Here is a 9627-nt window from a genome sequence, read left to right on the forward strand (position 1 = left end):
TTAAATAATTTCTTAAATCCATCATATATATTATTCCAAAATTCGCTTATAATTATGCAGGTCCACCAAATGTGAGAGTACGATCCCATCTCCTTTTGCATCGCCAACATGTTGGTGAACTACCTTTGTACATTTTAGCGAGTTTTGACGGGGTGTGATGCCACCTGTAAAACATCTTCATTCTCCTTCAAGTTGTAACATGATGTAAATTTGATATCTTCGGTCAGAGAGAAGATTCAGTAAGATTCTGCTATAACAAACTCAAATTCAGTACTGGCATCATATGGATTTTGTTTGAATAGTGATTCACTTCCCTGAGGAACCAAGGTATCATTCCAAGTCACTGGCTTTGCTGGAGGCTGAGGGACTGGTTCTTGAGGGGCTTCTTTTGCAAGGTCAACAGGATAAACAAGAGCATTGTCATTTACCATAGGTATATTGCTGGAACTACCCAAAATCTATGCATAATTTCTGATCTGCTGAGACCGACAGGGATGCAAGCAATATAGCCTGGACTCTCCAGAAGGATCCTGGCTGTGAACTGATCTTACATGCATATCCATGACCATTGATAGTTGATGAAATACTGGCCACATGCCAAGCACTGGTACCGCCGCTCCCCGGTGTGATGAATTTCATGCTTGGTGCGGTACTCTGCAAGAAGAAAAAGCTTCTTGCAATAGTGAAATGGATACTTCTCCCAAGAATGCACGTCGAAGTGTCTCCACAAACTTGTAAGACAAACGTAAGACCTTCCTGCATACAGTGCATATATGGTAGACCTTGCCATCCATAGTGATCCTCATGCTTTAACTTTCGGGGGCTTTCTGTTTGTAGAATTGTCCCCCGATGTTCTGGGCATGCCATCCAACCAGAGTTCTCCATCTGCCTCATCTTTCACAGGAATTATGATATCATAGGAATCTTCAGCGATGTTTGCATAAACCTTGCAACCTGTCAACAAGTCTTCTATCTTAGCAGCTTTATCTAAAGTGATGGTCTTCTGGCCTTCTGGCCTTCTGTTTGTTATGTTCTTTGGTACAGCACCTGCTGGAGAATCCTTGTTACTTCCAGGATGTACATCAGAAGTTTTCTTTTGGAACTTTTTGGGTTGGGAGGCCTGTTCTTGGGGAAAGCACTGCTCCTGTGCTCCTGTGGCATCAGGTGCAGCAGCTGGTTTGGGGGTGGTGGGCTGCCAGACCAAAGAACTGCTGCTTGCTGACCCTGAACAACCACAAGCAACACGCGGCCAATAATGTACTGACAATAAATTTATAACATGATATTGTTTCACAATTCATAAACAGCAAACATGTAACACGTGCATGAAGTCACAAATAATAGGAATAAAATAAATGTTCCATGAACAGAAATATGAGGCGTGGTCAGGAACTATCAAAGAACACTGAGATGGAGGCAAAAAGCCTTTCAACAGCCAATATCCTGCAAATATGGGGTGATAGGTGATCCAAACTTAGAAATAAGGTATTCCGAGCACAGCAAACGACAGCAGCAAACAGAAGTTTTTCCTGGATAAATGAACTGTTTCAAAGATGATTCTTCATCAGCAAATAGATTGTCCCCATAGGTACATCTAATAGCAATGGATCAGCAATCACTTAAAAGTGTAGTAAGCTTAGAAATATGATTTTGGAGAACTGTTACAAGGAGATACAATGAAATTCAGATAGGAGCGATTTGAGGAAGTCAGTTAAGAATGGAATTTAAAATGAACTTTAGAAGGAATATATGTTTTTACTTTTGTTTTTTCTTTCTCTCTTTTTTAGTATTGTAATGTGTTTTCTTTTGTATGTTTTATATGTCATATCTGTTAAAATCAATTTTAAAATTGGAAAAATAAATAAAAGTGTAGTAAGCTTGCTGATCCTGGGCTGGATGGAACTGAGCATTTATTTTGTTCATGGATTGGTTATGCTACAAGCATTCATCCTAATTTGCTTGCACAGTGTTTTTACACCTTTCTGTTATTCACCCCACATCTATCAGGGCACTTTCCTGACCACAAAAGCAAGTTTTCTTTTCTCTTTTCTAAAAAGTGGAATTGTTGCACTAGGGTGACAGAGCACTTCAATGGCACAAGACTAATTTTTCAGCATCTCTTGAACCCCTCCTGTAAATGCTGCCAGCTGGGAGGTAATCTGACCTCAATGGCTGGGGAAAGTTGGAAGCAGCTTTGCAGGCATACAGTTTTAGAGTGCAGTCCTATGGGGAACCACCATAAATTAAACTGGTTTCAGTTAAGCAGGCATAATGGTATTTCAGATTGAAACTCTGCTCCATCACAACTGCGGGCTGAGCTGGCCTAACCCTGGCAGAGGGGAAACAAGACTTTAAAATAGAGTTTGACTTCTTCCACCCTTTCCCCCTGATGTAAGTGCCATTGAGTTGCTAAGTCACGTCACAGAGCTGAAGTGAGCTAGGAACTAGTGTAAGTCCTCCCACTGCTCAGTCCCTGCCCCTGAAATTCCCCCTTTTTTCAGGGCTTACAAAGTCATGATGGAGGACTTACGCCAGTGTATCTCTTGCTGAGCCAGAGACCTGTCACATCTTAATTTGCTCATCCCAGCAGATCTAGGGTTAGGGCTGTACCATTAAGCAGGTTTACTCTTGAGATAAATCCAACCGATTTCAGCAGAGCTTGCTCCACCCGAGAACATGCTTAGGTTGGCAAGCCTGTGGGGAGAAATCAGCGTGTGTAAGATCCCCCAAAATAATTTAGGAAAGCCCCAAAGGCTTCTGATTTGCTTGATGTCGAAAGAGAAGGCAAAATTATTGGTGAGGTGTGCGGTGGCAAATAGCAAAAATCAACATTCACATCTCGCCTCTGTGTGTTATTTTGAAAGCTGCATCACAAAACAAAGAGTTAAATACTTTCCATTTATATGACATAAATTAATATTTTGCCTCAAGCATCTCTAACTCAGAGGTATGGAAGAAAAGGACCACTTAACTAAGGGAAAATGGAGAGAGTGAAAAAGAGAGAGAGAGACTGTTCCACTTCATCTAGCAGTGCTGCAATACATCACTCCAATTAAATCCCAGCCAATAAGCAATAGGAGGACGTGTTAAGTAAAATTCATGAGCTCTGAATGCATGTGAATGAGTCTGCCAATCAGAATCAATGCCACCCATTCATCTGTTATAACTCCATGGTGATGACAATGAGCTTGAAACCAGCCTTTGTTGCCATCAGCTGTGCTGGAGTTGCACAGATCAAAATGTGTGGGGACATTTAAATCTTCAGCAGAGAAGCAACACACAGAACATCTTATTCATGACTCAAAACAAAGCAGAGGAGAGAGAGAGAGAGGTGCCTTAATCAGCCTCCCAAGTAAATGATTCAGGATGGGTTCCTTGTTAGGGGGTAGTATTGTTTCCTTGTTGTTGTTGTTGTTTTAAAAAACCAAACACAAAAACAGCTAAAAGTCCTTTCTTGCAGACGTATATGAAACTGGCAGAAACACACAGGCAGTGTGTGGGTTTTTTCCCTCCCCTTTTCTTTTTTTTGCAATATCCCTCAAAGGCTCTGGTGAAAAGCGTGTCTCTTAACTAATTCTGCCGTGGCACACCAATTGGTGGCATTGTTGCCGGGTTCGCTTCACTGGGGTGCTGTGTCTCCCTCATCCCCTTTTCAGAGCTGCCATGGCAGATGGCAGAGGCTGGCTCGCTTTTTTACGATGGCCATTTCATTTGTGATGCTTGACCTGCATCCCTCGCTCGGTGTAAATGTGATATAAAGTGCGTCAGTTTCTTAAATGATCATTCACCGAACTGCCCGGGTCTTTTTACGCCTGCTGTGGTTTTGTGTGTCGGGGGGAGGGGTTGTGTTGTGTGTGTTTTGTTAAAACGTATTTCCATCCGCACAACCGCAGGTCCCGGAGAAACCAAAGTTTGCGATTTAATTATGAAAAAATTCACTTGTTCAGCCCCTGCGTGTTCTTAATAAGTGTCACAACACTCTCAGTATAGCCTCACTGTAGCCAGAAGTCCAGCCAATAAGGAAACAAAAAACCACACTCCTATAACATTTCACACAATTTGGGGCACTTTGCAAATCTTAACAGTCAGCTGAATATACTACAAGTGGGATGTTGCTTCTACATCCAGCTGTTGAGGAACAACTAGGTTAGAGAGGATTTCCCCCACTATCTATAGAAGATGCGTCTTGCTGCTAATTCTTTGTTGCCATGTTACAAAGTCTTTTCCTTTTCTCATTGAGAGGGGGGTGGAAATGGCTCAAATTCTCCTTCCCGCCCCCACCCCCACCCTCGTATTGCTTCTGAATGTTCCTCCCGGCACAAAATTTCTCCTCCGCTCTTTTATCCTAACCCCTGTTTATAGATTGCAGGCCCTCTTCGGGCAGGGGTTGTGCCTCTTGTGTTTTAATTTACATTTTAATTGATTTTTGAACGATAACCTCAAGAGCAGGAGGCAGGGGGATTGTGTGAACAAGAACTGCCCCTCCCAATTAAAACACACACGCACCTCGTGACAATAAAACACCCAGAAAACCTAGGGAGAGGAAAGGGAGAAAAGAATAGCAGTTTTTGGTAAAGGAGTGACACCTGCCAACTAATTACTAGAAGCTGGTGCACACATTTATGTATTCATATATACTTGATTGTCATAAACATAAGCCCTATGTGTATCCTCATATACAGGGGGAGAGTTGGGATTACGCTTGCTGACCCCTGACCTTTACTTACACACAGTTTGCATAGTGTTGCCACAAAGCCTGCACACATAGAAATTGCACATGCATAAAGCACTAGGCCACTTAGACGGGATGAGGTCAGCAGGTGCGATTTCATTCTCTCCTCCCTGTGTACATGCGTTCAGTGTACACACATGGAATATGCAAATAGGGATTTGAAGATGTGAACACGCACCACTGAAAAATATTGGTGTTTTGATGCGAGGCAAAAAGTCTCCCTTCTTATGCTATATCTGTGAAGGCTCTTTCACATGTAGTTGTTATCGTCTTCGTGAATTCACATGAGGAAATGAGCTGACCGGGGGGGGGGGGGGAATGACAATGTTCGTGACCTAAAGCTGAGCCAGAAGAGGGGGTATTTTTCAGGGAAAAAATTCAGCAGCGTAAAATAATGCCTTCCCCCACTTTTTTGTTTTTGGCAATGATTGTTTCCAAGGGGGGCAAATATTTCTCATTCCGGATGCACTGCCCTTGCTCTGAATGGGCTTTGTTTGCCCCTAGTGACGTCCGCACTGACACAATTAAATTCATCATTGGCTCGAATCACTCATGTGACTAATCAGGGAAGAAGATGTAGCAGTGATGGGTAAGGACCCAGAAACCTAAAAGACTGCCTGCCTGCTCCCTTATACACCTGCCTGGACTTTGAGATCACTGAGGGAGGTCTTTCTTTGAGTGCCATGGCTTTCTGAGATATGGTTTGCACCGATTCATCAGAGGCCATTCTAAATAATGGCATCCTGACTTTGGAATGCCCTCCACTCTCAGCTATGAGCAGCACCAAGTTTGATGGCATTTTGACACCACATGAAAATGTTGCTGTTCACACAAGCACCAGAGTAAACGATGTTCTTTGCATGGATGATCTAGTTAAGTTTTCAGCGCATTGCTGGGTGTGTGGTTTTTTAAAGTTGTATATAAATAAAATATTGTTTTACTCTATTTTAATGTTGTCTCTAGCACCAGGATTGTGTGAACGGTGAAGAGCAGGTTGTAAATAAATAAAAGCGAAAAGAGAAAGTTGGAAGGAAACAGAGGGAGATGAGAGAAACTGTCACACCATAAGCAGTGGCGGAGCTTCATGCTCCGGCACTGGGGGGGGGGTGAAGAGCAGGCGGGGGCGGGGCTAGCACACATCCTGGGGGTGTGGCACACCACCTGCAGGGTGTGGTGCACTCCCCCTGCACTAGTCCCCCTGTGGACTATTTCCAAAATAGAAGTACAAAAGACATGGGTTTGAGTCCCACTTTGGGCAAAAGATTCCTGCATTGCAAGGGATTGGACTAGATGATCCTGGCAGCCGCTTCCAACTCTCTTACAATCTATGATTCTCTGAAGAGCCACATATTCTGTTGTTGTCTTGCAAAGCAAATTGGTAACCATCTCTGGTCCACAAGCAATGTCCTTCATCTCCATGTTATTTCATGGCGTGACAAAACTGCACAATCCATCTGATAACTCACCGCACACATTTTGCTCACTATGTATGATTCTATGTGGCTCTTTAGCAATTTAATGTGGGACAATTACATTACTCCAGGGAACTGTTACAGGTAAAAGACCCCTGGACGGTTAAGTTCAGTCAAAGGTGACTATGGGGTTGTGGCACTCATCTTGCTTTCAGGCTGAGGGAACTGGCATTTGTCTGCAGACAGCTTTCCTGGTCATGTGGTCAATATGACTAAGCCGCTTCTGGCACAACGGGACACCGTGATGGAAGCCAGAGCGCATTGAAACGCCGTTTACCTTCCTGCCACAGCAGTACCTATTTATCTACTTGCACTGGTGTGCTTTCAAATTGCTAGGTTGGCAGGAGCTGGGACACAGCAACGGGAGCTCACCCCATCGCGTGGATTCAAACTGCCGACCTTCCAATCGGCAAGCCCAAGAGACTCAGTGGTTTAGACCACAGTGCCACCCACGTCCCATACTGTTACAAACCATTAACCTGTAAAGATTTCCTTTACTGTTGAAGCAGAAAGCTTCAAATTCCTTTTTTTTTTCCTCTAAAAGAGGGAAAGGTAAATTTTTGGAAGAATTTCTTCTCCTAGGAACATCTTCAGTATCACCGGAAAAACACACTGAATTAGAAAGTGAAATGAAACAGTTCCTTTTCCATTTCTTCCCCCCTCTGTATTACATAAATAAATACTTGAAGTGTGTGGGGTTTTTTTTAAAAAAAAAAAAATTCCCAGAACTTGGTAGGTGATCGCATCTATATATCCTGTAGTTCTGTTCATTTTCACCTGAAAAAATGTGTTTGTATAAATAGTTCTCCAAACATGATTTTTGTAACCATAGTCAAGCTAACCAAAGCTTGCTGACTGCTCCTCTAGTTACTGTGTGAGAGGCCTTCAATTCATATACTCCTGTTGTCATTTCTGTCCAGTTTTGCACTGCGATATCCATATTACTTTGCTTCCCCAAGCTAAAAAGTTGTCCTTCTTGACTGCCTCTCTTCTAGCCAGAGATATGAGTGCTTAGCAAATGCATAACTTGCTACGGCTTGCTCCATTGATAAAGATCCCTACCACCAGCAGTGGATTAAGATGATAATAATAATAATAATAATAATTTATTATTTATACCCCGCCCATCTGGCTGAGTTTCCCCAGCCCACTCTGGGCGGCTGCCAATCAAGTATTAAAAACAGTACAGTGTTAAATATTAAAAACTTCCCTGAACAGGGCTGCCTTAAGATGTCTTTTAAAGATAGGATAGCTGCTTATGTCCTTCACATCTGAAGGGAGGGTGTTCCACAGGGTGGGCGCCACTACCGAGAAGGCGCTCTGTCTGGTTCCCTGTAACCTCACTTCTCGCAATGAGAGAACTGTCAGAAGGCCCTCTGCACTGGATCTCAGTGTCCGGGCTGAATGATGGGGGTGGAGACGCTCCTTCAGGTATACAGGACCGAGGCCGTTTAGGGCTTTAAAGGTCAGCACCAACACTTTGAATTGTGCTCAGAAACGTACTGGGAGCCAATGCAGATCTCTCAGAACCGGTGTTATGTGGTCCCGGCGGCCACTCCCAGTCACCAGTCTAGCTGCCACATTCTGGATTAATTGCAGTTTCCGGGTCACCTTCAAAGGTAGCCCCACGTATAGCGCGGATGTGGAGGTTGGGTGCCCTTTTTCCTTAGAATCATTGAATCATAGAAGTGTAGCGTTGCAAAGGGACCGCAAGGGTCATCTAGTCCAACCCCCTGCAATGTAGAATCATTTTGCCCAACGCGGGGCTCGAACCCAAAACCCTGAGATCAAGAGTCTCATGCTCTGCCACCTGAGCTGTCCTGGACTATTTATTACATATATTTGAACCTTGCTTTGCAGGGCGCCTCACAAATTCAGAACAACCCCAAACCATAGATTAATTAACGTGTAACAGCGATAAATTCAAAATAGTTACAATATGGTATGTCTCAGCAGCAGGTTGAGGGTGAGCAAACCAGAAGACTGCAGGAGGCTAACTCCCTTTTTCTCCTTATGCTGGAATCTTTGGTTCCCTGTCCTTGTAAAAAACAACAACCAAGAACCATATCTTCCCCATATTCTGCTTAGCATTGAAGAAGCATTGAATCTGAACTGTCCCATTGTAAACACAGGCAGAGAAGTAGTGAATGTTAGCATAGCGCCAAAGATACACAAGCCATGGCAGAGCATGACTTTTTCAAAGGGCAGAAATTCCTTGCAAAACCTTCCCCTAGTTCACTGTCTTATCTGCTGGGGATACAGGGACACAGCGATGCAATCCTGTACCCTTTTTTTTGAGGGAACGTTGTACAAAGCCATTCAAAAGTCACATACCAAAGGGATCTTGCCGAACACTTACTGTAAATCACCATATTTACTGCCTAACTTTCGGACCACCCTGCATGGATCTAATCCCATATTGAGTGCCAGCAGGAACATTTGTGTAGAAATATGGGGCTGAATGGATTACAGTATGATTTGTTAAATCTAATGCATATGACTTGCCTACTGTGAGCCCTGTAATGCTTTGCTTGGTGATGTCTTACTTACTTGTGTAGGAAAGACGTCTGCAATAATCTGCAGACTCCGCCAAGAGTAACATGACCGAGAGCCCTCTTGACTTCAGTGGGAGACTGCCCTTGTAACTAGGAACAGAGGAACGCTTTAGGCATTTTAGATGCATTTACTCGCAGAAATCGCACGCCTAGCACAGCTCTCAGCCACGATATAAATCAGTCTACCAGCTCTCAAATTTAATCAGATCAAATTGCGCCCTTTCCTCCTTCTATCCAAGACCACAGATACTCCCTTCCACCAACCCCTCAACAAGACGCGATGAAAATAGATGCTTGACGCACCACAGCCTGACAAATTCGGACAGTTTTAAAAATTCACCTCCAAAAGGATGTCAGCGGCGTTGCGGCTTTCAGGCTAGCGTTTGATTTACTTATTTTAAAGCATTCTAAAAGAAAAAAGATGTAGAAGAAGCACCACCAAGCAAGATGCTTTCTTCTTGAGCTGCATTTTAGTTACAGCCACAAAGATTCCTTTGTTTATTGTTAACACATGTAACAATTCGCATGAATATGCCAATACAAATGAAGCGGCACGGCCTAAGGCCCACTTCAGAGACCTGCCACATCGCTGCTTCTTTCGTTTGGAGGCTTGTAATGCCGTGCTTAAAAAATCTAAGTCTTGTCATCACCGCAAAACCATTTGCTTCCATTTCCCCCAGCCCGTTTTGCAACCAGGGTGGTAGGCCCCTGAGCCCTAGGAGCACAGATCAGTGTAAAATGGTACTAGATAATCGCAGGTTCGATCCCTGATGTTCTCAGTTCAAGGTTCTCCAGTCCACCTTAGATCTTCAAGATCCACTATCAGCTGGAGCAGACTGGGCTGGAGGCAGTTTAACGTGTTGATAAA

General features: G+C 43.6%; 1 pseudogene; it reads right to left on the reverse strand.

Moving 5' to 3' along the window:
• Positions 1-236: 236 nt before the first annotated feature.
• LOC114593290 (transcriptional regulator Kaiso-like) lies at positions 237-6151 on the reverse strand (annotated as a pseudogene).
• Positions 6152-9627: the final 3476 nt, after the last annotated feature.

Source organism: Podarcis muralis, chromosome 3 (assembly GCF_964188315.1).
Source record: "Podarcis muralis chromosome 3, rPodMur119.hap1.1, whole genome shotgun sequence".
Lineage (NCBI taxonomy): Eukaryota > Metazoa > Chordata > Lepidosauria > Squamata > Lacertidae > Podarcis > Podarcis muralis.